The sequence below is a fragment of the Megascapheus bottae genome, chromosome 1 (genome assembly GCF_031878675.1).
Source record: "Megascapheus bottae isolate mThoBot1 chromosome 1, mThoBot2.hap1, whole genome shotgun sequence".
Taxonomy (NCBI): domain Eukaryota; kingdom Metazoa; phylum Chordata; class Mammalia; order Rodentia; family Geomyidae; genus Megascapheus; species Megascapheus bottae.
Genome location: NC_143509.1, coordinates 71179790 through 71206485, shown reverse-complemented (window position 1 = coordinate 71206485; position 26696 = coordinate 71179790).

The window sequence follows — 26696 nt, the reverse complement described above, 5'->3', positions numbered from 1 at the left end:
AAGTGAGATACTGTAACAATATGAGATACCCAAAAGACAGCAAAGGAGATGAAAGATAACATAGTACATTAAGGACAACAATCATTCATTATATGGCTTTTGTTTCAGTATCCTGGAGGTCCTTTCAATTAGCTTCATACTATATGGCCTTATACAGAGATCTGCAATAGAGCAAAACCTTGAGATATAAGGGGGAAGGAATTTAGAATCCTGTCCCTTCCCTCAACTGCCCCCTCCCCCCTGGCCATTGACTGGAGACTGACAGGCGGGCAGGTGCTAACAGGCAGCACACCACCAAAGGAGGTAGAAGTGTCCCTGCTCCCACCCCCCCAACAAGCTCCTCTCCCAGGCCTCAGACTGGAGTCCACAGGCAGCTATGCTAAGACCCAGCACCCCACCAAGGGAGGCGGAGGTGTCCCAGCTCCCACCAGCCCAACAGGTTCCTCTCCCAGGCCACTTGGTCTGGAGAGTGGAGAGCTCTGAGACCCTGCCTTACAACAGCGGGTGGGGTGTGCGGGAAAATAGGAGCCAGCATCTGTCCCCCTCAAATCTTGCGCCGGGCATCCTACAGCGGGGAATCCTGAGCAAGACAGCACCCAGGGGCCCCCCCACAGTCACAAACTCTCTGACAAAGCAGCAGGGAACTGAAGGGCCGACCAGCAGCCACGCTCGCCTTCTGAGAATCAGAAAGGTGCAGCTCCGCCCTTGGAGCCCACTTCCTCAGCTGGGCCCTGTAGCTGGGAACAGAGCAGACACCTGCTGGTCCTGCTGAGAACCCCTGAAAACTCCCGAACTTCAGATCCTTGGCCAGGGCCCGCCCCTAGAAGCAACACAGGAAAACCAACTGTCCACCCAGCACGCTGAGACTGAGGTTCGCAGATCCATCCCACGGCCCAATGTGAGGCCACTGGTTGGGCTGAGAGCTAGTCGTGCAGCAGCACACAGCCTCTTGGAACAGGCCAGAACACCTGCAAAAACTGCAAACTCTGACCTAGTCAGCAGAGGAATAAATCTGGCGGAGAACCGCAGGTATTCACATATTCCCAGACCACCGGTCCCAATCCAACTGAAGACCGCTACCTACTGACCACAGAGCAAACTACAACAACAGTTCTCAATGTGGAGGAGAGCACAAAGACAAATTACGACATACATAAATAATCAAAGTCCCACGCAAAGCCCAAAAGGAAACAAGAGCAAAGGGACGAGAGAGATATCACCATCCCAAGAAATGACACCTGAAGAGACACGAAACATGACACTATTCAAGGAGATGATTGTGGACATGACTAAAGAGATTAAAACAGAATTCCAAAAACAATTCTAGGAACCTAAGCAGGAAATCGCCAAAGAGCTCCTCGAATTCAAAAGAGAAATGGAAGAAAAGATTAGTAACCTCAGAGCAGACATGATCAGCTCAGTGTCCACACTTCAAGCAAAAATGGAGGCATTAAGCAGCAGATTGACAGAGATGGAGAACAGAACATCAGAAACGGAAGATAAAACACAAGAGCTGGAACAGAGAATCACCACCTTGGAAAAATCAGTCAGAATCTACCAAAGAGAGCTCCAGGAACTGGCAGATGCAGCAAAGAAGTCTAATCTTCGTGTAATAGGGATTGAGGAGGGGGCCGAAGTTCAGGACAAAGGTATGCAACCTTTATTCACCAAAATCATAGCAGAGAATTTCCCCAACTTCAAAAGGGAAAATATTCACATTATTGAAGGTTTCAGGACCCCAAACAGGCAAGATCCTAGAAGGAACTCATCTAGACATATAGTAAAGACACCAGACCTGAATACCAAGGAATTGATCTTAAATGCTGCAAAAACAAAGAAGGAGCTATATTATAATGGGAAGAACATTCGAATTACAGCAGATCTCTCCATGCAAACCCTAAATGCAAGAAAAGCTTGTAAAAACATCATTCATGTCCTGAAGACCAATAACTGCCAACCCAGACTGATATATCCAGCAAAAGTAGTATTTACATTTGAGGGAGAAACAAGAATATTTCACTCCAAAGAGAAGCTTTATGAATACGTGCACACTAAACCAGAGTTACAAAGAATACTAATTAATCGAGAACAAATTGTAGAACATCATGAGCCCCCATCAAGAAGCAAACATCTATAATTCACTAAACACAAAAGGGGAAAAAAGAGAGAGAAAGAAACTTAGAAGTAAAAAAAAAATAACGACAATGGACACTGACCACTTCTCCATAATCTCCCTAAATGTGAACGGGCTGAACAATCCAATCAAAAAACACAGAGCAGCAGACTGGATTAAGAAACACCACCCATCCAAGAGACCCATCTCACTGTCAAAGACAGAAACAAATTCCAAGTGAAAGGATGGAAACAAATTTTCCACTCCAATGCACCAAGCAAAAAAGCAGGAGTAGCAATCTTAATCTCCGACTAAATTAACTTCTCAGTAAAATCAGTACATAGAGATAGAGACGGCCATTATATTAGTAAAGGGTACAATCCATGCCCATAATATTATAGTTATAAACATCTACTCCCCCAACACGGGAGCAACCAAATTCGTCAAACAAACTCTTTTAGAATTACAGAACAAGATAGACTCAAACACAATCATAGTGGGAGACCTCAATACACCACTCTCAACAAATGACAGGTCAACTCAACAAAAGTTAAGCAAAGACACCATCGACTTAAATGACACCATAGCCCAGCTGGGCTTAACAGATATACATAGAGTCTTCCACCCAACGGCGAAACTTTTTACATTTTTCTCAGCAGCACATGGAACACACTCCAAAATAGATCATATAATAGTTCATACAGAAAACTTAAGCAGATACAACAGGTCTTATATAATCCCATGCATTCTGTCAGACCACAGTGGAGTCAGACTAATTCTGAACAATGCAATCAAAGTCAAAAAACATTCAATCACATGGAAACTGAACAACACACTTCTGAATAACTCCTGGGTAACAGATCAGATCAGAAATGAAATTAAAAACTTCCTTGAATGTAATGACAATCAAGAAACATCACAAAGGAACTTATGGGACACAGCAAAGGCAGTTCTAAAACTAAAAATTGACCCTAGCCTTTCGCTATGCACAAGCATTAACTCAAAGTGGATCAAAGACCTCAATGTCAGACTGGAAACCATGAAACTGCTGCATGATAAAGTAGGAGAGACACTGGAACTCATAGGCACAGGGAAAAGATTCCTGAACAGAATCCCAGGGTCACATCAGATTGGAGAGAGACTCGATAAATGGGACTACCTAAAAATAAAAATAAAAATTTTCTGTACAGATAAAAACATAGTTGCAAAAGTAGAGAGATAGCCAACCAACTGGGAAAAGATATTCACCAACAATACATCTGACAAATGCTTAATATCTAGTATCTACGGGGAACTCAAGAAACTAATCCCCCGAAAACCCAATAAACCATTCACTAAATGTGCAAGGGAACTAAAGAGAGACCTATCAGAAGAAGAGATTAAAATGGCAGAAAAACATATGAGAAAATGTTCATCATCTCTGGTCATAAAGGAAATGCAAATAAAAACAACTCTATGATACCACCTTACCCCAACAAGAATGGCCAAGATTTTGAACTCAGACAATGACAGTTGCTAGCGGGGTTGTGGAGAAAAAAGGAACCCTACTACACTTCTGGTGGGAATGTAGACTAGTTCAGCCACTCTGGAAAGCAGTGTGGAGGTTCCTTAAAGAACTGAAAATAGACCTTCCCTATGATCCTGCCATACCACTTCTGGACATCTATTCTGAACAGCATGACCCAGGATATTATAAAGACACCTGCTCATCTATGTTCATCTCTGCACTATTCACAGTAGCCAGATGATGGAAACAATCCAGATGCCCTACTGCAGATGAATGGATACAGAAAATGTGGTATATATACACAATGGAATTCTACATAGCCAACAGACAAGATAAAATAATGGCATTCGCAGGGAAGTGGATGAATCTAGAGCGAATCATGTTGAGTGAGACAAGTCAAGAACTAAGGAACAAAAGGCGCATGGTATCCTTAATATGCGGCTATTAAATCCAAAGAGTTCAAGAGCGAGGACTCAATAACTGCATACCCATAGCTATGGACATGGTAATGGAAATACAAACATAACTATATAGACATAAAACCTATGACTCTGTAGACATTATGTTTTATTTCATAAATTAATATGTTTCTATGACATACAAACCCTTAGCCTAATTTTGACTAAGTTCTAAATACTAAGTCCCAGTGATTATAATTAGAGATTCCCTCCTTGAACACTTGTTTGTTAAACTTGTCATTTAAAATATGATGTAAACATAAGCCATATAATGAATGATTGTTGTTGTTAAGGTACTATGTTATCTTATCACTTTTGCTGCCCCTTGGTTATCTCATATTGTTACACTATCTCACTTTGTTACCTGATATATCGGATATATTTGTATTTGGTTATTTGAAATTGGATAGGGAACTGGGGAAAACAAGATGAGGGGTGGGGTTGGGGAAAGGGAAATGGTGACCAAGACATGTGAAAGGGTATCAATGTATGGGAATTAATGCACCATCTATCTGGTGAATATCATGTAACCCTTCTATTAATTACAATAAAAATATATGAAAAAAATAGAAATGCCATTAGTCTTTTTTCCCTTTGATGAAGATTATTTTTTAAAATGTTAGCTATATTTATTTTCTATGCTAAGCAAACCTCTAACTGTAAAACTGGAGCAAGTATCTATGCTCAGGCTCAGTGTTGAGAGTGTCTTGTGTGAAACATCATTCCAAACTCCAAACTCATTGGAATTATACACATAATTCATATCCTAGAGCAATAAATATTTCTTATGGTTAGGCTAGAAAGAGGAAATGATAGGTAATGAACACAATTCAAAATAAAAATAAATAAAAGACATTGTTATAAATGTCAGTTATATTTTTCTCTGTTTTGCTCATATATGATGTATAGGTACCAAGCTCTACCATTGAATATAGTCAGAAGCTAAAGATCAGAGAAAAAAACTGCCACAAAAAGATTATTAACTCTTCCATATTTATAATTTACATATATGAATTTTGTTTTGCTTCATGTGTTCCTTTATTATTTTCTATTTCTGCCTAAATTGGAAAAATGTCAAAACATAACAAATAAACCAGGAAATATACTCTGCTATCACAAAGAATCTCCTGATGTGTACAGAGAATTTTATTCTCATTAACAGGTTTCAGTCAAAAAGTCAAGAGAATTTTTAAACAAAAATTATTTTAATTCATCATTGGAGTTACTAGTAATATCACTAATATTAGCCTTGACTCACAAGAATGAGTTACTCTAATAGAAGAAATAAAGACTTTTATATTAATTAGATAAGAATTAGGCTTTGAAAATATTTTCTTCATAGTCAGCATGTTAAATCTTTCTTTCCTTTTGCAAAACAAATTCATTTTTAGATTATCCCTTAGACCTCAGGATGAAGATATTTTACTTCTCTTTGAAATAACCTGATAAGGACCTGTGGAACAGATGGAGGGCCCAACCTGGAACAGAGCCTTCCAGAGACAAATCTGTCATTAAGTCCTTGCAAATCACATTTTCCCATATCATGTGCTAGCTAATAATGTACTTTGCTATTGCACAAGAGACTCTGTAGCCTAGCAAAAGCCTGCTCTGTTGCTTTTAAAATGTGACTTAAGACAACAACAGGATGAATTCCGGACTATTGTAGAAAGATTATGGCCACAGGATATATAGATGATGATGTAATAAGATCTGTTCATGTCTAAATTCATGTTTTTATTGCCAACCTATGCTGCTCAGAGGTGAAAATGGGAATTTGCTAGTACAGATTGGTTTTTCTCACTTTCCTATGATTATAAGCACACCTGTTCTAAATAACAACATACCACACAGAAGAAATTCAGGGCTAATTATTTTCCCACTCTGTATTTTGCCTAGAAAAGGAGTTGGTCTTTTGATAGGTAATTGTTAAAACAGCAAGTTGCTCAAAAGATGGAATATGTAATAGTGGTAAGCATAACAGTTCACATTACTTATTACTTATAGTCAGAGCTCTGAATAGCAACTATCTTAGTATATTTACACTTTGCTTTAGGATTTACATTTTACTATGTAAATATAAACAATACAATTTCTGGTTACTCTTTACTATATCTGAGAGGGTGACTATAAATCTCCAATTTGCCATTTGTAATTTTAATAATTTGTAGCAATCTAAATCCATATTCTCTAAAAATTTTACTGTAATGACATATAATTGAGTGTTAATTTACATTTATAAGATGTTAAAATAATGAATTTTAAAAAGAAATATAAAAGACTTTTCCAATGACTATAATATCTAAAAGAATTGCTTATTTTATTGACAATGCTATGTAAAGTGAAATTGAACTACATTGCAATAAACAGAAGCATCCAAGGGCCTTACTGCTTTGTTTGGTTGTTTTTGTCTTTCAATTGCAATTTCTTAAATGTACAAATAGTGTAAGGGAATTATGGTATAGCACATTCCTGTGTATAGTGTAACTTGATCACTCACTCCTGTCATCATCACCATCTGTCTCTCCCCTTGCAGTTACATCAAGTGTCCCACTTACTTTACCACTTACATTCATGGAGTAATATGAGTGAGCTAGAAAAACTGAAATGGCATTAACAGTGAGAATGCTTGAATTTCAAGTCAATCCTGTTTTATAGCAAAGGCCTTTTTTTTGTCAGTACTGGGGCTTGAACTCAGGATCTGAGCTCTGTCCTTGGGCTTTCTCAATGATACAGCTCTACCACTTGAGCCATAGTACCATTTCTGGCTTTTTCTCTGTATGTGTTACTGAGGAATTGAACTTGGGTCTGCATGCATGCTAGGCAAGGCTTCTACCACTAGGCCCAACTCTCAGCCAGGCAAAGGCTTTTAGTACAATAATTTCTATAAAAATAATTTGAAAAAATAAATTATTTGAATGTTTTCTACCCGCTTAGTATAATGAGAATTCAATGAGAACAGAATGATATATATATATATATTCATACAAACAATGGAGTTTTATGTTTCCATAGAAATATTGACATCATCTCATTCATAAGGAAATGAAAAGACTTGGGGAAAAATCATGCAAAGTGAAATAAAGAAGATCCAAAGAAACATAGGCTCCATGGTTTTCCTCATTTGTAAGAATTAGAATAGGTCTAGGATAGTCCTAGCAGAGGATCACAATAGCTCAATAGCTATGTACATATGACCATAGAAGATGATGCTGAGGGAAATGAACTCCAAGATATTGCAATAAGAGGTTTTCCTTTGTTCTAGTTACTTTTGATTTACGATATGAAGTTATTTCTTTTCTTTCATTTTTCCCCTTTAGTTTATCCCCTGTTGTCACTATGTTTGATTTTGGTATTCTGTGTCTTAGATATATGTTTATCTGATTTAGGGAAGAGGAATAACAAAATGGTGAGATAAAGGACAAAGGGAAAACCAATGCAACAGTGATGCCCCCCAAGAGAATACATTTGGAAATGGATCTTACACCATGTGGAGGGAGGGAGGAAGGAAAAACTGGAGAAACAGAACGGATGGGATAACAATATTTGACAAGAAATGTACTCATTCTCTTCTGCATGTAACTTTAACCCCTTTGTACATCACCTTGACAATAAAACAAAATAAAACATTAAAAAAGAAGAGCCTAAATATGGAAAACTTTCTGCCCTCTACTACTTTTCTTTTTTCTTTCTTTTTTATTTGTTGTCAGTCATACGGCTTGAATACAGTGATGTCTTTCACTCTAGGCTAGTGCTCTACAACTCTGAACCACAGCTCTACTTCAAGCTTTCTGCTAGTTAATTGGAAACAATAATCTAATGGACTTTCCTGCCCACGCTGGTATTGAAGCACTATACTCTCTGTCCTCAACCTTCACAGTTAATTAGTTAGCTGCCTGTCTTCCCTGGTTTCTGATAAGAAACTAGAGTAACCATTCTAACACAAATTCTTACATATATTTCACACACATAAGCTTGATCATATTTTCCTTAGCATTTTCATTAACTTTCTTTGACATTTCATTAGCACTTTTGTTTCTGCATACTTCAGGTGTGGATTTCTTCTTCCACTTCTTTTTTGTTTTATTTTCTTTATTTTTCTTTTTGTATTTTTGTTGGTCATGGGACTTGAACTCTGGGCCTGTGTGTTGTCTCTCACCACTTCAGCTCAAGGCTAGAGCTCTTCTGCTTGAACCACAGTGCCACTTCAGGTTTCTGATAGCTAATTGGAGATTAGAGTCTCAGGAACTTTAGTGCCCTGGCTGGCATGAACCATGATCCTCAGATCTCAGCCTCCTGAGTAGCTAGGATTACATGTGTGAGCCACCAGCACCTGGCTTGTGGATTTATGTTATCCTACATGAGACTCAACAAAATCAGATTTTTAGATATGGGTTTCTCAGGGTTTTTTTTTCTTTAATTGCTCACTGGGAATGCCAATAGATATTTATGTGTATGCCTGATTTTGTTGTATAATTTATGGGGAATAATTCATATTTGTTTTATTTTTATTTGCATTGTTATTTATTGTATAATTTGTTTTGATCATTTTTTAAATTAACTCTCCGGTTCATCTACTTAAAATGGTTCTTTTATTAAAACCTCCAAATTACTTAAAAATGTAAATATATTTTATGTTTCTGTTCAAAACTTCTCTTTGTCAAATCATTAAAATTGTGTTAATCATTTAAATATACTATAATTACTGAATATTGTTCCTCATTTTGTTCAGTAACTAAGAGCCCTGAGTTGTTCTAATTTAAAATATTTCATATTTTTTATTATTTTAGCAATATATCTGAAATATGTAAAGCTTCTTTTTCTTACTTATATATATATGTATATTTATATTTAAACTGAGTAAAAGGAAACACCCCAATGTCAGGGCCAAGAGTATGGCTTAGTGGTAACATGCTTGCCTTGCACGCACAAAGCCTTGGGCTTCATTACCCGGGACCACATACACAGAAAAAGCCAGACGTGGCGTCGTGGCTCAAGTAGCACAGTGCTAGCCTTGAGCAAAAAGTGTCCAAGGACAGTGCCTTGGCCCTGAGGTTAAGTCCAGGATTGGCAAAATGAAAGAAGGAAGGAAGGAAAGAGAGAAAGAAAGAAAAGGAAAAGACTCCATTGTCTCAAGAGACCCTATGATATCCCTGCAGTGCTGTTGTTAACTATATTGAGATTGTAAAGTTTGACTTTATGCTAAGAGACCAAGGCATGAGTCTGAAAGCATGTTTTAAAATTATTATTATTAATAATTTATTATTATATTCAAATAACTATTCAAATATACTTTGTCATGTTTATTTATATGTACAATGAACTTTTATTAGAATGTATTCTTTGGATCAGCTAATTTCGACTCTGCCTCATCTCTTCTTTCCATTCTACTCATTCAGAACTTCTCTACTAATTTGTTGAATTATAAAATCAACTATGCACATATAGAGAATTTACCAGTGTACCATCACTCTCCTATTTTTATGATAACCCATTACATTTTGATATATTGATGTTTGCTTTGTCATTCAGGATGTAAGGGCTTTTACTTTATTATGTAATTCCTTATGTAACTGAAATATGAAACACAATAGTTTATATAATACACAATATATGTTCATGATAGTACACATAAACTTTGTTTATATATCAGTCTTCTTTAAATCAGTAATAATGTTATTTTATTTATTTATTTATTTAATGTTTTTTTATTGGGATTAATAGAAGGGTTACATTATATTCACCAGATAGAAGGTGAATAACTTCACAAACATTGATACCCTTTCCCTCCCCGCACCCCCCCTCCACTCATCTTGATTTCCACTCTTCCCTATCCAATTTCAAATAACCAATTAAGCACATATAAAATGTATCAGATAACAAGGTGAAATATTGTAACAATATGAGATAACCAAGGGATGGCAAAAGAGATGAGAGATAACATAGTACATTAAGGACAACAATCACTCATTAAATGGCTTTTGTTTCTATATCCTGGAGGTTCTTACATTTAGTGTCATACTATTTGGCCTTATGTCTCTAGATTTTGTTCTATTGTAAATCTCTGCTAGGAGAGCCCAAGGTTTCTACTGATTATGACATATGAGGGAGACTATTGGGCCTATGTTCCTTTGAGTCTGGCTCACTTCACTTAATATGATTTTTTTCTAAGTCTTTCCATTTCCTTACAAATGGGGTGATGTTGTTCTTTCTGAAATCTTAAGTTATGCAGCATAATTAGGTTTGAATAGCCTGAGAACATTTTATCAGGGAGATATGCATCTTGGCTGCTAAACATATTTACTGTATGAAAACAATGTCTGAATCTCACTCTCATTTTAATTTTCTGTTTTGCCAGAGATTTGAAAATCCTGGTTGTTAAGGTATAAATTAAATTTATATAAAAAATTTAAGTACTGTGTTATTGGAATTTTTTCAAACAGAAATGTTCCTACCTTATAAGCGTGCTCAAGTTAAAATGTAAGCCCACTGAACTACATGTAAAAATGTACAGTATTTCTCAGCCGAATACATGTGTTCACAGTAAGTTCTGGTTTTTGTTTCTTGGGTACTTGTTTGTATCAACATAAAGAATTCCTGCTTCTTCTGTAATTGCTCACACTGGTGAAGGTTGAATATAATGAAAGTTAAATATGAACTTTCTCAATTACTTTTGTGTACAAATTCCTTAGAGAATTGTTAATATATTACTGCATAATGTCTAATTCATTTGGGGACTTCAGTTTAATCACAGTCTTCAGAGAACCCTCAATGCCAGGAATCATAATGATGATTGGCTTCCTACTGAATCTCTTTATGAGATGTGCTGAGGTCTAGTATTTTCATCTCTGAGAAGCCAACAAATTATTTATATTTTATCAGACTTTTGTGTGTAGCTGAAAGACTGTGCTTGTCTAAGAGATAAGTGATACTATTCATCCTATTTATGATAGTTTTCATTAGGTTTTCTCATATTATGCATAGGTGAAGAAAATTTTCTACTAAAACCATTTAAGTATGATTAGGATTACTTCTTAATAATTCTACTTGAAAAATGTGCAGAGCCACACTGGTAGCCTTTTTGTGCTTTCAGTTTCTTTCTCATATAGGGTCTTGTGCTTTCACCTGGCTGGATTCTGACTTGAGATTTTCCTTTCTTCTCTCCAGTAGTGGGGATCACAGGCAAATAATTCAACATGATGCCCATCTTCTATCATCATTCTTTAAAGGAATCATTCCTTTGGAAAATCTTGCCTGTTAATGGCCAGATTTGTTGTTGTTGTTGTTGTTCTTGAGATTTGATTCTAAATGTTAACTAATGTGTGAGAAGTAATGTACCTACTATCTGACGAATGTAACTGTAACTCCATCAATACATTACAATAAAAATAAAAATTAAAAAATATACCAAATATCTAAGCAAAGTATATGACTAACATAACATTGACCTACATTTTTTGTGCATTAATGATGGCCACTGGAAACTTTTCAATAGATTTTCTAAATCATATTCTAATGTCAATTTTCTTAAATGTAATAATAAACAAGGACTGAATACTTGCTAAGTAAACTTAAGGGCATGAGTTCAGTTCCCTGTACTCCTCAAAAAAAGATAATAAAATATATAAGATAAACTATAAAAAGCTAACAGGAAATTTAATTTTAAATTACATCAAATTTTAAAAATTTGTCTTAGAGATAAGTGGGAGAAAAATGTAAGAGGGGTAACAATGTTTGACAAGAAACACTACTTGATGTATGTAACTGTAACTCCTTCTGTACATCTAAATTAAATTTTAGAAAGGTGAGTAACTTAAGGAGTAATTTCATGATTTTTTCACAAGAAGTATGCTTTTTATAAACTGTATTAGGAATTAATAGCCAAATAGTATGAATTATGTACTAAATACACATACTCAGTTTCAGAGTTTTATTTTCACCATTTAAATAAATCCTGAAAAAAATACTAAAGGATGAGTCACTTCTTTTCTGAACATTCTCTCATTTAGAAAGATTACTCTACTCACCCAAAGTGACAGAAACTTTAAATGACCACATCAGTATTTATATATATGCACTCTGACAATAGAACCTTGACTCTTTAATTTGAATACAAAATTTTTCCCTCCATTGAGTTGATGTTTTATTAGTACTGTTTAGAATAATATGAATATAAAAATTACTATTTAGAACCTCAATCTACTTTGGGGGAGAAATTAATGATGGAACTATTTTATTGATGATGACATTCCAGAAATTACTTGGATTAGCATCTATGGTGTCCATGATAAAAACTTTACATATTAGCCCAAGTAGAAAGATATAGGGATGTGAAGCTCAAGATTTAAAAACTCTGCCCTTTGCCTCCTATTAACTTTTGTAAGACCCTGGATATAAATCTTCCCAATATGCTAACTTGAAAATATCCTATTAAATTATACAATTAAATCTACCTTCCTCAATTTTATACCTTATTCACAGAGAGTTCGCATGTTAAACTTATTTATGCTAAGATTTCAATGTCAGCTAAAGTTACTGCCATTTCAAAAATATGATTGAGTAGGAGATAAATACTTCTTTCAGAAAGCTAATATTTTGATAAAATGAATGGAACTCCTCAGACTAGAATCTTAGCTTCATAATACACTTTAGTCATCATTTTTTTCAAACTTAACCATGAGTTTGTATTCATTTTTTTGAATTTTTGCTATTATTCTGAAGCACATGGTAAATATTCCATGTATTTATTTCAAAAAAATTATGTGTTCCGCCATTGGAAAGAATGACTAGCCCCATTCATAAGGAAATGGAAAGACTTGGAAAAAATCATGTTAAGTGAAGTAAACCAGACCCAAACATAGGCTCCATGGTTTCCCATTTGTAATAATTGGTACACATCTAGGATTCTCATAGCTGAGGAGTGTATTAGCTCAAAAGCTATGTGCATATGGCCATATAAGATGAGGATAATTGAAACGAAATCCAGAATATGGAAACAAGACCTTGATCTTTGTGCTTGTCCTTAATGTACTGTCAAGTTATTTTTCTCCCTTTTTTTTGAGGGGGAATGTCAAATCGGTCTTGAACTCTGCCTGGGAGCTGTCTCTGAGCTCTTCCCAGCCATTCCCATTTTCTATAATTTAATTGGAGATAAAAGTCTCAGGTCCTTTTATGCCCAGGCTGGCTGTGAACCTTGGTCCTCAGATCTCAGCCTGCTGAGTAGCTAGAATTACATGCATGAGTCACTTCGCAAGGATATTTTTCTTTTACCTTTCTCCTAATGGTTTATCCAATGCTGTTACTGTATCTGACTTTGATACAAGATATATTTTATATATGTTTATTTGAAATAGGGTAGGGAGGTGGGAAAACAAAGTAATTGGAAGGGGGTGGGGAAGGAAAATTAGGAGAAAAACTTGGGAAAGGATATAAATGTTCAAGAAGTAATGTACCCTCTACCTGACAAATGTAACTGTAACCTCTGTATATACATCACATCACCTCGCCAATAACATAAAATAATTAATGAAAAAATACATAAAGAAAATATCTATTTTTGTGTGTATTCAAATAAATATATAACTAAGCCTTGCTTATTTACTTATACATTGAAATATATACCATGCTTTATCCATTAAAAAAGAATTTAGCGCCGGGAGTTTGGCCTAGTGGTTAAAGTGCTTGCCTAGCATGCACGAAGACCAGGGTTCGATTCCTTGGTACCATATATATAGAAAAAGCCGGAAGTGGTGCTGAGGCTCAAGTGGTAGAGTTCTAGCACTGAGAAAGTCCAAGGACAGTGCTCAGGCCCTGAGCTCAAGCCCAGGACTGGCAAAAAAAAAAAAAAAGAATTTAGCATATAAAAATTTTAAAAAGATTACTCGAATGCCACACATTCAGAAGTTCTTACTGTAATTCAGAGTGTGAATTTCTCATAATGTGGACCTCCAAAATTAAGCTACAGCCTGTTAGTGTTTCTTGAGAAAAGAGTCTGACAAAAGTAAAAGTGGCAAAAAGTCAGTGGACAAGGGCACAGGCTGGTATTCACAAAGTCAATATTACCATTTTGCTTTCACTTTTTGCTCACGCTGGTGTCTTATTGTTTCTTTTTCTTAGCATTTGGCAGGAAGCATTGTACCATCTTTCACTTGAAGCTCACTGACTTGCAGGTTCGCTTTGTCTCAGCAACAATTCTCCCCAAGGTATGTTGGTCTTTGTTAATTCCCAGTTGGATAACTAGTACACATGACACTTTTCTTGTAAAACCGCCAGACATTTCACACTGTGCAAAACATGGAGGCTTAACTCCGAAGCATAATGAACAACTTTGACATTTACAGGACGAGAACATTTTGCTCTACAGGGGCAAATATGGATCCGATAGAGTTTCCAATTACTTTTCTCCATTCTCCCCAATCTTCCCAATCAAAATGCTTTGCTTCTCTTCTACTGAGCCTATTAAATAGCCTGAATCTTTATACTTCCTCCCTAACTATGTATAGGTAAGGCATTTAACTTAGAACATAGTGTAACAGAGGTTAAAGATTTGGGTTCGGGCACCAGATGACTTTGTAAACAAACCAGTTCTGGTATATGTCATGACACCCTCTTGTGAAACTTGCAAAATCAATCTCTTTTCATTACCACTTTTCCAATTTTCAGATAGTTTTTTTAGTAGCAGCAGACTAAACTATCTTCTTTAAATATTCTTACTGTTACAGAATTTCTTATTTTAGTTTGCTCTACCCATTATTATACAAAAATATAAACAACTCCACTTGTCAACTATATTCCAAAATGCATATTTAATATTCATACTGTGTAGATTCCTACTGTGTTAGTGCTTAACTGGTCTTCTTAATTCATGCATATAATCTTAGCACTCAGCACTGGGGAGGTGAAGACAGGAAGATTGTGTTCTTGAGGCCACTCTATATGTATTCATGTATTGTAGGCATTCATGAAAGTTATTATCCCATTCAGAAAATTCCTCAATGTATTTTGCTTAGCATATTTTAAAAGAAGAAATGTCTTCATGTGAAATTCTGTACATTGAAGTATCTATAAAGAGATTAGTAACAATTGGGATTCATTTTTTAAAGTAGAAAACAATAAATGCCAAATAATATAGAAACAAATAAAATTCAATGGAATTTTATGCTGCCATCTCGTTTTTTCTGAATGACATTTTTTTTCCCATCCATAAGAAAATGGAAAGATCTGGGAAAAGTCATATTAGGTGAAGTAAGCCAGAACAAAAGATACAGAGAGGGGCCGGGAGTTTGGCCTAGTGGTAGAGTACTTGCCTAGCATGCACAAAGACCCAGGTTCGATTCCTCAGTACCACATACATAGAAAAAAAAAATCTGGAAGTGGTGCTGAGGCTCAAGTGGTAGAGTGCTAGCCTTGAGAAAGTCCAAGGACAGTGCTCAGGCCCTGCGCCCAAGCCCAGGAGTGGCAAAAAAAAAAAAAAAAAGATACAGAGATTTTTGGTTTCCCTCATGTTTAATAATTAGTGTATGTATAGTAGTTTCCTAGTAGAAGATTGCAATAGCTCAGTTGCTATGTACATATCACTATGCCAAAGATGATGCTGAAAGTGAAATGAACTCTAACATATGGAAACAAGAGGATTTTCTGCATGGTAGTTGTTTTTAATACACTATGTAATATTATTTTTTTCTATCCTTTTCCCCCTATGGTGTATCCACTATTGTCACTGTACCTGATTTTGGTATCTACTGTATTGTATATATGTTTATGTGACTTAGGGAAGGGAAGGAAAACAACAAAATGCTAAAATAAAGGACAATGAGTGACCCGAAGCAACAGTGACATTCACAAGAAAATATGCGAGGAAAACTTCTAGAGGGTATGGGAAAGGGAATATGGGAGAAAAATGTGAAAGGGGTTAATAATGTTGGACAAGAAATGTGATAATTGCTTTATATATTTAACTATAACCCTTCTGTACATGACTCTGGCAATAAAATTAAATTTAAAAAATAATGAAATTTCAGCTTAGATAAGATCATAAAGCATATAGATAATAGGCTTAATTTTCAAGGAAAATTATTGAATATAGGAAGAGAAAATGAAATTATTCCAAAAGATAGAAGATGAATGGCATTACTGTATTGTACATAGGGTTGTAGATAGTCTAAAAGTCATTTATGTGTAGCTGAAGCAAAAATAATTTTCAGAATATTTGCAATGTAAGGAAACATTCAGACTTGATTCAGTAGATAATTAGGTGCTCTTGAAACTTACTAGAGATTTTTGTCATGATGCTGACTCAGTGCATCTGGCTTCTATGGCAGGAAATAGGAGGGGACTAGAAACAGAAACAGCTAAGCAATGAGACCAACCTAAAACTTGCTGGAGATATTAGAGAAGCTGAGCATCTGGATCCGGCCCAGAATGTTTTAAAGAAAATTTATGAGTGCTGTACATATTTCAACAGTTGGGTTCAATTTTAATTCTTCCTTTTGTGATACAGCAGTCATCTCATGAGAACATATCTCTAAGTATCTTATTTGAGACTATCTCCCAAGGACTAAATTTTCAAATGTCATCACATTAAGGTCTAGAACCAACTAATTCTAATAGATGAATCTGAGGAAAACATTATTCATTTGAAGGCATTCTGTTTCTATATCCCATAAATTTATCCAGATTATTCTCAAATTTGCTGAATTCTAGAATTTACTCTCCAGTCCAAATTCCTACTTATTTCTTAAATATCTTTTAGATAACAGATGAGAACTAAAATTTGAATTATGCTGTACTTTGAAGAGATTTGATCACTTGAGTCACATGAGAAATCTGCAGATGTGCTATTGTATTAGTGATTCATAATTGTTAGTATGGAACTCACAGCCTATAGCTAATGGTTCATTTGGTTGAGTAGACATTTTGACTGATTATATTTGGAAAGATGATTAGACAGAAACCTAAGAAAAAGGTATGTGGATAGACCTCTCTGGACAGTTCTAAAATATGCTCATATGTATCACCATAATAAACTTTACCAAAAGTGAGGAGATTATTTCAGAAATCAAGTGAATAAGATGGTCTATTTTCAGAATAACTGATAATCTATAGATTTTACTCCAAGATTCAAAATTAAATGGACATTTTTTGCCTTTCTTTGTCCCATCATGCCTTTTAAATCAAATTGGGCCTGCATCTTGGCCTTTCTGTTTGTTTTTTTTTCTGACTTCACACCTCTACATCTTTCAACCTCTAAAATTGCATGAGACTATTTCTCATAACCATTAAATCTATTTAATTGAAGAAAACCAGACCAGACTAATTCAATCACTAACCATTAAATATTTAAGTATACTCTTTGTGATCTCTAATTTGTAGATAACCTATAGATGAGTCTTTCTGAAACGCTCATTCTACTACCAGAATTTGCAAAGGCATTCCAAATATCACACAGGAAACTAAAATTTCAAGAATTATAGAAAAATGGAAGACATAGAGATACAATTAAACTGTGCATTGATAAAAGCCAAGCCTAAAGATCTTAAGATTATAAATTGATTAAAAGAAAAAATCAATAGAAATGAAGGAATTAAATATTACAATCAGAAAATCATGATGAACATCAAATAAGCACTTATGATAAGGTTAAGCTAAGACTTGGTCTAAATGGAATTTTAAGAGTTTGGTAGTTTTTCTAGAGTTTATAAAAGGTTTGCTTTATATATATATGAAGGGATATTATAAATGTGTGAATTCAAAATGCATATGACTGTTAGGTCTTGAGCTCTATACAGTAGATGTTTTAGTAGGGGAGTAATAGCTTATAAAAATAGTTGCTCGCGTTTAATTCTTCATTTTGCACTCTAAATTATATAAGCAGTGAAGCAAGTGGTAAAAACTAGATGAGAACACATAAGCAGAGAAGAAAGTGGTAAAAATTAGATGAGAACCCAGTTGGCCAAGAATATACATAGTACAGCGCCACAAAAAGCAACTGGATTTTATCCTATACACAATAAGCATTCATTAGGATGATAAGGAAAGGAAAGAAATTATATTACATTTGTATTTAAGTATCATGGTTCTATTATAACAAATTTTTAATTATAAATATACATGATATTTCTAAGCAAGTATATCAGGCATGTGTTTTGGAAGTTGGGATAGTGCTGTCTGAAAAGGAGAAATTTCAAAATTGAGAATAATAGATTACTTAATCTTTTTCCATTTCATTCTTGTTTTTTACTTAACATGTCATTGATTTTGAAATCTTTCCTGTAGATTCCCCCCACCCCACATTCTCAAATAGTTCATTTAAATACCACATTTTGAACTAAGGAGAAATTCAATGCACATAGTAAATTGGCAGGAAGGAAATAGGCACTCATTAATTCTCCATGGAACTAATGTACGTTCTAATATAAAATCAAGGTTTTCTTGTATAATGTCACTTCTCCTTTGAAATGATTCATCAGCATAAGCTATAACTAGGAATCACTGAAAGCAAAGCAGTTCATGTTCATTAGGTAAAAATAGACCTTCTTTAATTAGATTCTCAGAATCTATTCCAGAATATCATCACCTTTTAAACTTCTAGCCATCAAACTCCTTAATGTGGCTGCCTTATTCATCTTAAACGTTATAGTTGACAAAATCCCTTTGAATTTGGAAAATGTTGCTTACAGTCTGAGTGCAATAAAGATATCGAATAGGATGTATCATATCTCCAAACTATTCTTTAAAAGCCATGACCTTCATACCTTCATATTAATGTAAAAATTATGTTTCAGTATATCAAATCCACTCACCTACAATAAGTAGAACAGAAGACCCATTGCACTTCCACTAAAAGTATAATGTCCTTACATTTTCCTAATATTTTCCTTAAGTCTTAATATATAGAAGGCCAAGTTTAGAATTCCTTGTGATATTTTTTGAAAATTTATTAAGTATCATGGAAACTGATCATTTAGTGAGGAGAGATATTCTTTCCTTTTCTGGATCATATTTTATTCTTGATAATTCTTATAGTTCAAAGTGAGTATTATGTGGCACCATAATTATGTTTTATGTTTTTGACATAAACAGAAGAATTTTATGATCCCTTAATTTGGCAGAATGAGAACAGCTCTTATATTTTAAATTGAATTTTAATGTTAACCTGATTTGGGAAACCAAGAAATGAGAAATAAAATTATTAACCTCTGTTTAGGCCATTAACTCTAGTAATACTCAATGTGGATTGCCTATCTTTAGATTTAAAACCATTGCATGCTTTACCAGGTTAAAAATAATTTCAATATTACACAAGTGGCCTATGTATACATACTTTTTCTTGTCCATGATGAATATGTCTGTTGGAAAGGTGAAAGCATTTGTGTTTCTATAATCATATCAGCTATTCTGAATATTTTATTAAAGCTGTTGTCAGCATAAGTCAAAGAATTATAGCTAGTCACAAATGTCCTCATTCCTCAAATTTAAATTTCCTTGGCTCCTTGTTTTATTATAAACTTTCAGTTTCACTAGAATTTGCCACTATTGCTGGAACCAGAACACATCAAGAATGATTTCCCAAAAATAAAACGGTGCTGTAGTCATTTTAACTTCTAGTATGAGAAGAATTAAAGATGGAAGGAAAATTCACTTCAACTTTCTGAAGGTCATTTTCCTGTCTGTCCAATACAGACCACCCTCTGGAAGATAAAGTTAATGAAGCTCCAGATATGGTTATTGCTTAACATTTGGTTATCTTACATGGCAAAGGCTTTTAGTACATGCAATTACTAAGGGTTTTGGAAAGGGGTAATTATAGTGAATCATTTGGTGAAAAAAAATGTAATCAAAACATTCCTTTAAAATGAAAGGTAGAAAAAGGTGAGAGGAGAAGGGATGTAACATTAGAAATCCACTTAAAAGGAACACAACCTAAATTACTGATTTTAAACATGAAGTAGGTGGGCCTGTACCAAGGAATACAGGAAGTTGTTAAAAGTGATAAAAGGCAGCAGACACATAGGTTTTTACAGACACCAGAGGGAATGTACCTTAATTGTAGCTGATAAGACACTTGAATAACATAAATTTCATACTTCTGACCCACATGGCTGTAAAAGACTGAGTTCCTAAGGCACAACATTTATTTGGATTTGTTATAGCACCAGTTAGATGATAAATGCATGTTGTTATGTAAAATTTTGCCACTTCATGTGAAACCTTAAAGAAACATTAGTGTCTTTTTATTTTTTTGGAAAGAGTGCAAAGGAGACAAGCAGAAGTTCACTGGGAACTCATTATGTGCACATGATTCTTTGCAACTTTCTAAGCAGATACGGCTTTAATTATTAAGGAGAAATGAAAGGCATCTGCAAAACTTTCAAAAATTATGTGTGCTTTCTTTTTCTTCAGTAAGTAGCTTCAGTGGGCTCAATAATAATGTTAGCTGGCCTTTAAGGTGTGCTGCAAGATGTCTGTGTTGTGTATCACAGATGGCTTTTGAATGGCCTTAAATTCCCTTAACTTGCACTGTGCTTTCCTTCTGCCATTATCAAGTGGATCTTTTCTTCTCTAGCTTGCAGAGTTCAATCACAGGTTAGAAATGTCCATTGTTTTATATCTTCAAGGCATATTTAGTCTTCTGAGTTGACTAAGAAGCCTAACCTGACAAGAGGAAAAGCAAGCAATTCAATCTCTTAGAATGTGCATGATTATGTGTCACTAGTTAGAAATACAGTACTGATTTCAGAGACAAAAAAAATTGCGAAGAGGGGTGGGTGAGGTGGAGGTCTAGTCATAGTTTTTGGTGCAGCTGCAAAACATGCAAGAGGACTGACTGAGCTGGGTTCAGTTGCCATGCATACTTACACAACCAAATGTGTGCGTATTTCCTTACCAAAAATGAATGGATTCAGCTACAAAAATAAAGTGTGTGTGTGTGTGTGTGTGTGGTGTGTGTGTGTGTGTGTGTGTGTGTGTGTGTGTGAGGGAGAGAGAGAGAGAGAGAGAGAGAGAGAGAGAGAGAGAAAGGGGTGTGTGTGTGTATGTGCACGGATGGTCCTGACTCAGGCATTGGATTTAGTCCCTCAGCTTTTCTGCTTAAGGATAGGCCTATACCAATTGCTCCACAGATCCATTTGAGACTTTTTTGTTGTGTTGTTGTTGATGGTGGTTAATTGGAGATAAGAGTAACAAATGTCCCAGATTTCCCTGATCTACCTCATGAAGTCATGATCTTTAGATTTTAGCCTTTTGAAAAGCTAGGATTATAGATAACCACTACCAGTACACAGCATATCACACAGATTTTATGTAACAGATAGGGACTTTACAGAACTTTACAATATGTTATATTTTCTATACTGTTTTGAGAACTTTTAGTTATTTTAGATACATTTAAGTACAACAGTCCTCTCAGAGACCTCAGAGATAATATGAGTATTACAAGTGTGATTAGTATTAGTTTTGAAATGATCTGACAGCCTGGAGGAAGAAGAGACTCTGGAGGCCCAGGAATGCAAAACAAAAGTTGGTATTTAATTATAAAATAAATTAACTCCATACATTTATATTTTCAGGGCATTACATGAATCATTCAAGAAAATGTCACCTGGAGATGAACATAGTTTAATTACTCTCTTCATAATAACTACCTCTCTTTTGTGATCTGGTACTAATGTATAAAATGAACAGCTTTCTTATTGTGGACCATGTAGATCTGTTGCCTTTTTGTAGATTCTCTTAAGTCTGTTAATGCTTATTGAAAGTAATGAGAGCTAACTACAGCACATTTGAGCCATCTAAATTTCCATGATATTTAATTTAGCATAGATGAAAGGAAGAAAAATTTGCCTTAAAACAATTATTCAGTGTTGCTGGACTGTGAGTATTTTGTGAGAGAAAGTGTGAATCCACAAGCTGAACTACAGACACAAAACATACACATGCTAATGTGTTGGCCAGTAGATATCTTCAATGTTGCAAGTTTAAAAGGCAGAAACATAACCAAAGTCATGTTTATTTGCCTTTGAACTTCCTTAGTCAAGCAAAGTTTCTCTATGGTTCAAGATTAAAGAATCGGTGTAGAGACATTAAGGAGTATTTCTTAATTGCTATCTCCATTTTCTTTGATTTAATGAACACCCACTTGAAACAAATGCTGTAAACTGAGTATTTCAAAAGCAACTAGACAAAACTATGCTTTTGAAACTGAGTCTTAATATATTAGGGGAATATGTTCTTTTATGACTTCTTGGTTTATTATTTATATTATTTTATTATCAGAGTGCTGTATAGTGAGTACATTATTGCTTGAACACTGTTGCCCCTTCCCTTGTTTTTCTCCCATTTTCTCTCTTCTACCCTTCCAAGTTGTAGAGTACATTTTCAACATATTTCCCTCTTAATATCGCTGTTACACTGGTTCATCATGATGAAACAAAAGAAATGTTTTTAAAGTTCAAATATAAGGCAAAAAAAGACAGATGAAGAAAACAGTGAGACAATGAGTAAAATGAATAAGGGCTCTAATATATACCACAAACTGTCAAAATAACCAGTCTCCCCCTTCCTTCAATTTGTACTTATGTTGTTTATCAATGATATGTGAGAGACATACTTATAACCAAATGCTGAATGTGGCAAGAAATATTTCCAAATTTATATTCTGAAAATATATCACTTGAAAATGTAGCATAATATAACCCATTGATTTTATAGTCCCTGGTATCATTTGTTACATTTTACTAAGATGAATGTAAGTGTAACTTAATGCAAAGATTTATTTGTTTTATCTAAGATTTACTTGCTTTACCTAAGAAATTGTGGTTAAGAAGAAACTTTACACAAACTGTCCTTTAAAATGTTACTACATTTAACTACTGAAAATAATGTCTAGGGCCAGGAGTTTGGCCTAGTGGTTAAAGTACTTGCCTAGCGTGCACAAAGACCCGGGTTGGATTCCTTGGTACCACATACATACAAAAAAGCCAGAAGTGGTGCTGAGGCTCAAGTGAGCTCCAGCTTTGAGAAAGTCCAAGGACAGTGCTCAGGACCTGAGCTCAAGCCCAGGACTGGCAAAAAAAATGTCCAGTTTAATATATAAATACAAAAAGAAACCTAAACAATAAATCAATATTCACAATACATTCTCAAATAAGTAAATATTTATTAAGGTCCCAGATTTTTAGCTACAGATATAATCTCTGTAGCTAAGATCACTTATAGGATAATTGGTGCCACAACTTAATATTTGACTTATAATACCTTCTCATTATTACTCCCATGTCTTACATCATTATATACAAATAATTTTATTGTCTTAATATTCCCAATTCTTCTCTTTCCTTTCATTTTTACAATTAGGATTATTTTTTGTTTTTTAAACTAGAAGCTATTTTAAGTGATCATGAATAAGTTTCCATCTCACATACATATTCTGCATCTTTATCAGTATGTCTTTACTTCTGCATCAGAGAACTTTATTTTCACATAGCTATTACTTCAGCTTTGACTGAATCCAAATTTTCATGGACCTTATTTCATGGATTTCTTGGTTTTGTTACTTTCTGCTTCACTGTATCTGTTCTCTCATCCGAAGTAGTTTGTTTTAACCAATTTGGACACTGTATGTTCTAGCATATATATTGACATGAAAATATGTTTACATATTAATTTATTCATTTTATTTATGAATATATTTAGGTATATTTGTATATACACGTAAGTATATGTAATTCGATGTGAAATTTATTATACCAAAAACTAATATCGGGGCATGGTGGCTCACACATGTATTCTGAACTACACAGGAGGCTGAGATCTGAGGATCATGGTTCAAAACCAGCCTGAGCACTTAAAGTCCATGAGACTCTTATCTCCAACCAACCACTAGAAAACCGAAAGTGGCTTTGTGACTTTAGGGGTAAGGTGGTAGCCTTGAGCTGAAGTGCTCAGAGACAGCGCCCAAGCCGAGTTCAAGCCTCCTGACCCCCCTCCCAAAAATCTCATGACATGAGATTCCAGCTTTCAGACAACATGATTCTTAATACCAAACATTGGATACCAATGGTTTAGTATAGGATGTTTCCACAATGATTAAAATTAACTAGTGTCTAAAAGTATTACAGAGAGTGACGGACAGAAGTGGACATGAGTGATTTCTATGTAATATGTCTACACATACAAATAGAATACCAAATACTTATCTGGAAAACTGAAAAACTTTGAAAATAAAATTGCTGTAAAAAGTTCCATTTCAGAGATTAAAATTACTTATAGAGAAGTTATAGAGCAGATATATTGTTTATAGTTATATGACTTTTTATACATTTCTAAGAGAAATGTATACTAAGAGAAGTAATTGAAAATGTAGCCTACACGCCTCTACATAAACAGAATCTTAGAACTTTCAACTTTCGGTGAAAAGACCTATTTTTCCAACAATTGCATCAATTCTTTTTAGAGGAAAATGCTCTCTACAGGACTATCTCTTCTTTATTAGTACTTGACAACAGTATTTCAGAATTTTGTCAATATCATTGTATTTAAGATTGGTTTATATTTTACATCTAATTTAATTCAAACTTGTCTATTTCTGTTTGTGTGTATGTGTGTACACACACAACATATAGAAATCTAAGAATTACTAATATTTCTTCTTCACAGTAGAATTCTATGAAAGGGCAAACATCTTTTCCATGGAAATAGTGTAATTATACAATTTGTAGGTGTATCAGAGCCTCTGGGATAAATTTTGAATAAAATCTTGAAAACTTATTAAACCATGAAGTCACAACTGCATAAAATATTATAATCATGAATTTCTAAAGTTAATAATCTGAAATATATGTTTTTACATGTTCATATAATAAGTTATGATTTGAAAAGGCACTGTATTCACATTCTGCTATTCATTCCCAAATCTATATAAATAAGTTTTAAAGTTTATTTGCATTGATTTCTATAGACAGAATATAATTCATATAACTACATAGGTGTTAGCCAAGCAATTTACCTGCAGAGTACAGTACTCAGTCACCTACTGATAGAAGAATAAAATCTTTTCAGATAAAATCTTAAATTTGTTTTTAAGCATTTGTACCATGAATTTCTTGAAGAGAATCAAATACCTAAGCAGCAGCCCATTTGCAAGATGACCATATGGATCCACACAAAATAAATCAAGTTATCACTATTGACAATGTTTTTGGACAATATAGACACATTGTGCATGTTCATTATTCTCTGTATTTCACTTGCTTTTTCTTTGGTTTATTCTGTTGCTCTTTTCTCTAGAAGGCTCTGTTCCCTGTCTGTCATATTCTAAGATTTTACAAACAATTTAAATGTAATATTAGCTACATTTAATATATTAAGCCTTATTTTTTCAGCATTTAATAATTTAATTCAGAAAGTTCATAATTTTTCAGATATATCAGATATAATATCAGATTTATGGTTGAGAGATACAAAAAGAGATATGAATGTTTGTATATGGCAAGTGAGATATGTAAATCTCTATATAGCTAAAATGCCTATCTCAAAGCAATTAGATTACTGTAGTTTAAATGCATAAATTGTGCTTTATTCACTTATCTAGTCCTAGTACTGGATGCAAATCATTTCAAGAAATAAGTTTAACAATATTCTATAGAACTAAATTGTCCATTAAATTAAATTGAATATGTTAATTTGAGTATAATTTGATTTTGATTATGTTGAGCAAAGTTATATCATATCATTAGGAAATCACATAAAATATGTAATCATTATTAAACATATGCAAATTGTAGTACATGTTACAAGTTATGATAATATTTTGAAAAACACGGAGTCATCATTATGCAACATGTATTTTATATGTTCAATACTTTTTTCCTAGACAGCAAACAAAGGAGCTGGATCTTATTTATCACCACTATCTCATTGCTAATGGGAAAACTTTGCAAATCTATATTTATTTCAACATTGTTGAATAACTAGCTAATTCTTTTTAGTTCATTTGGTTGAATACCCACAATATGGTGAGATACATTTGGCATGCATTTTCTCAATTTTTAAATACAAAACCAAGTAACATTTTCACATTTGTTGAACAAGTTTGTAGCAAAATCAGAGCCCCTTAATTTTTACTGTTGGCTCTCTGATTTCTCATCCTGTTCCTTGACTAAGGTCTACTTGTCCAGGAGTTGATTTCAGTAGATTGCACTGTTGCTTAAATGTTTGAAAAGGAATAGTTTAAGAGCATAAAGCAGTTTTCCCTCAACAATATCCTATTATGCAGATATAAATAACTTCATGCACAAATTCTTTTATATATATATACATATATATATATATATATATATAGCTTGATAATAAGAAGCCATCTTTTATTTCCTTAATACAAAGTGAGGTTCTTGGTAGATATCTGTATTGTGCTACCTGTGCTCTTAAAAAGTTAATTAGAACTGTTCATGGTCCATTATTCAGGCTTTACTCCAATTAAAATCTGATTTGTATATAAAAGCTTCCCACAGGTTTTTGTGTATAGTCAGATTTAGAAATCACTCATTAGGTAAAAGATCAGAATAAAAGACACTAGAGGCTCTTAATGTGGTTACACACTCAAATTACCTGGGCAGCTTAAAAA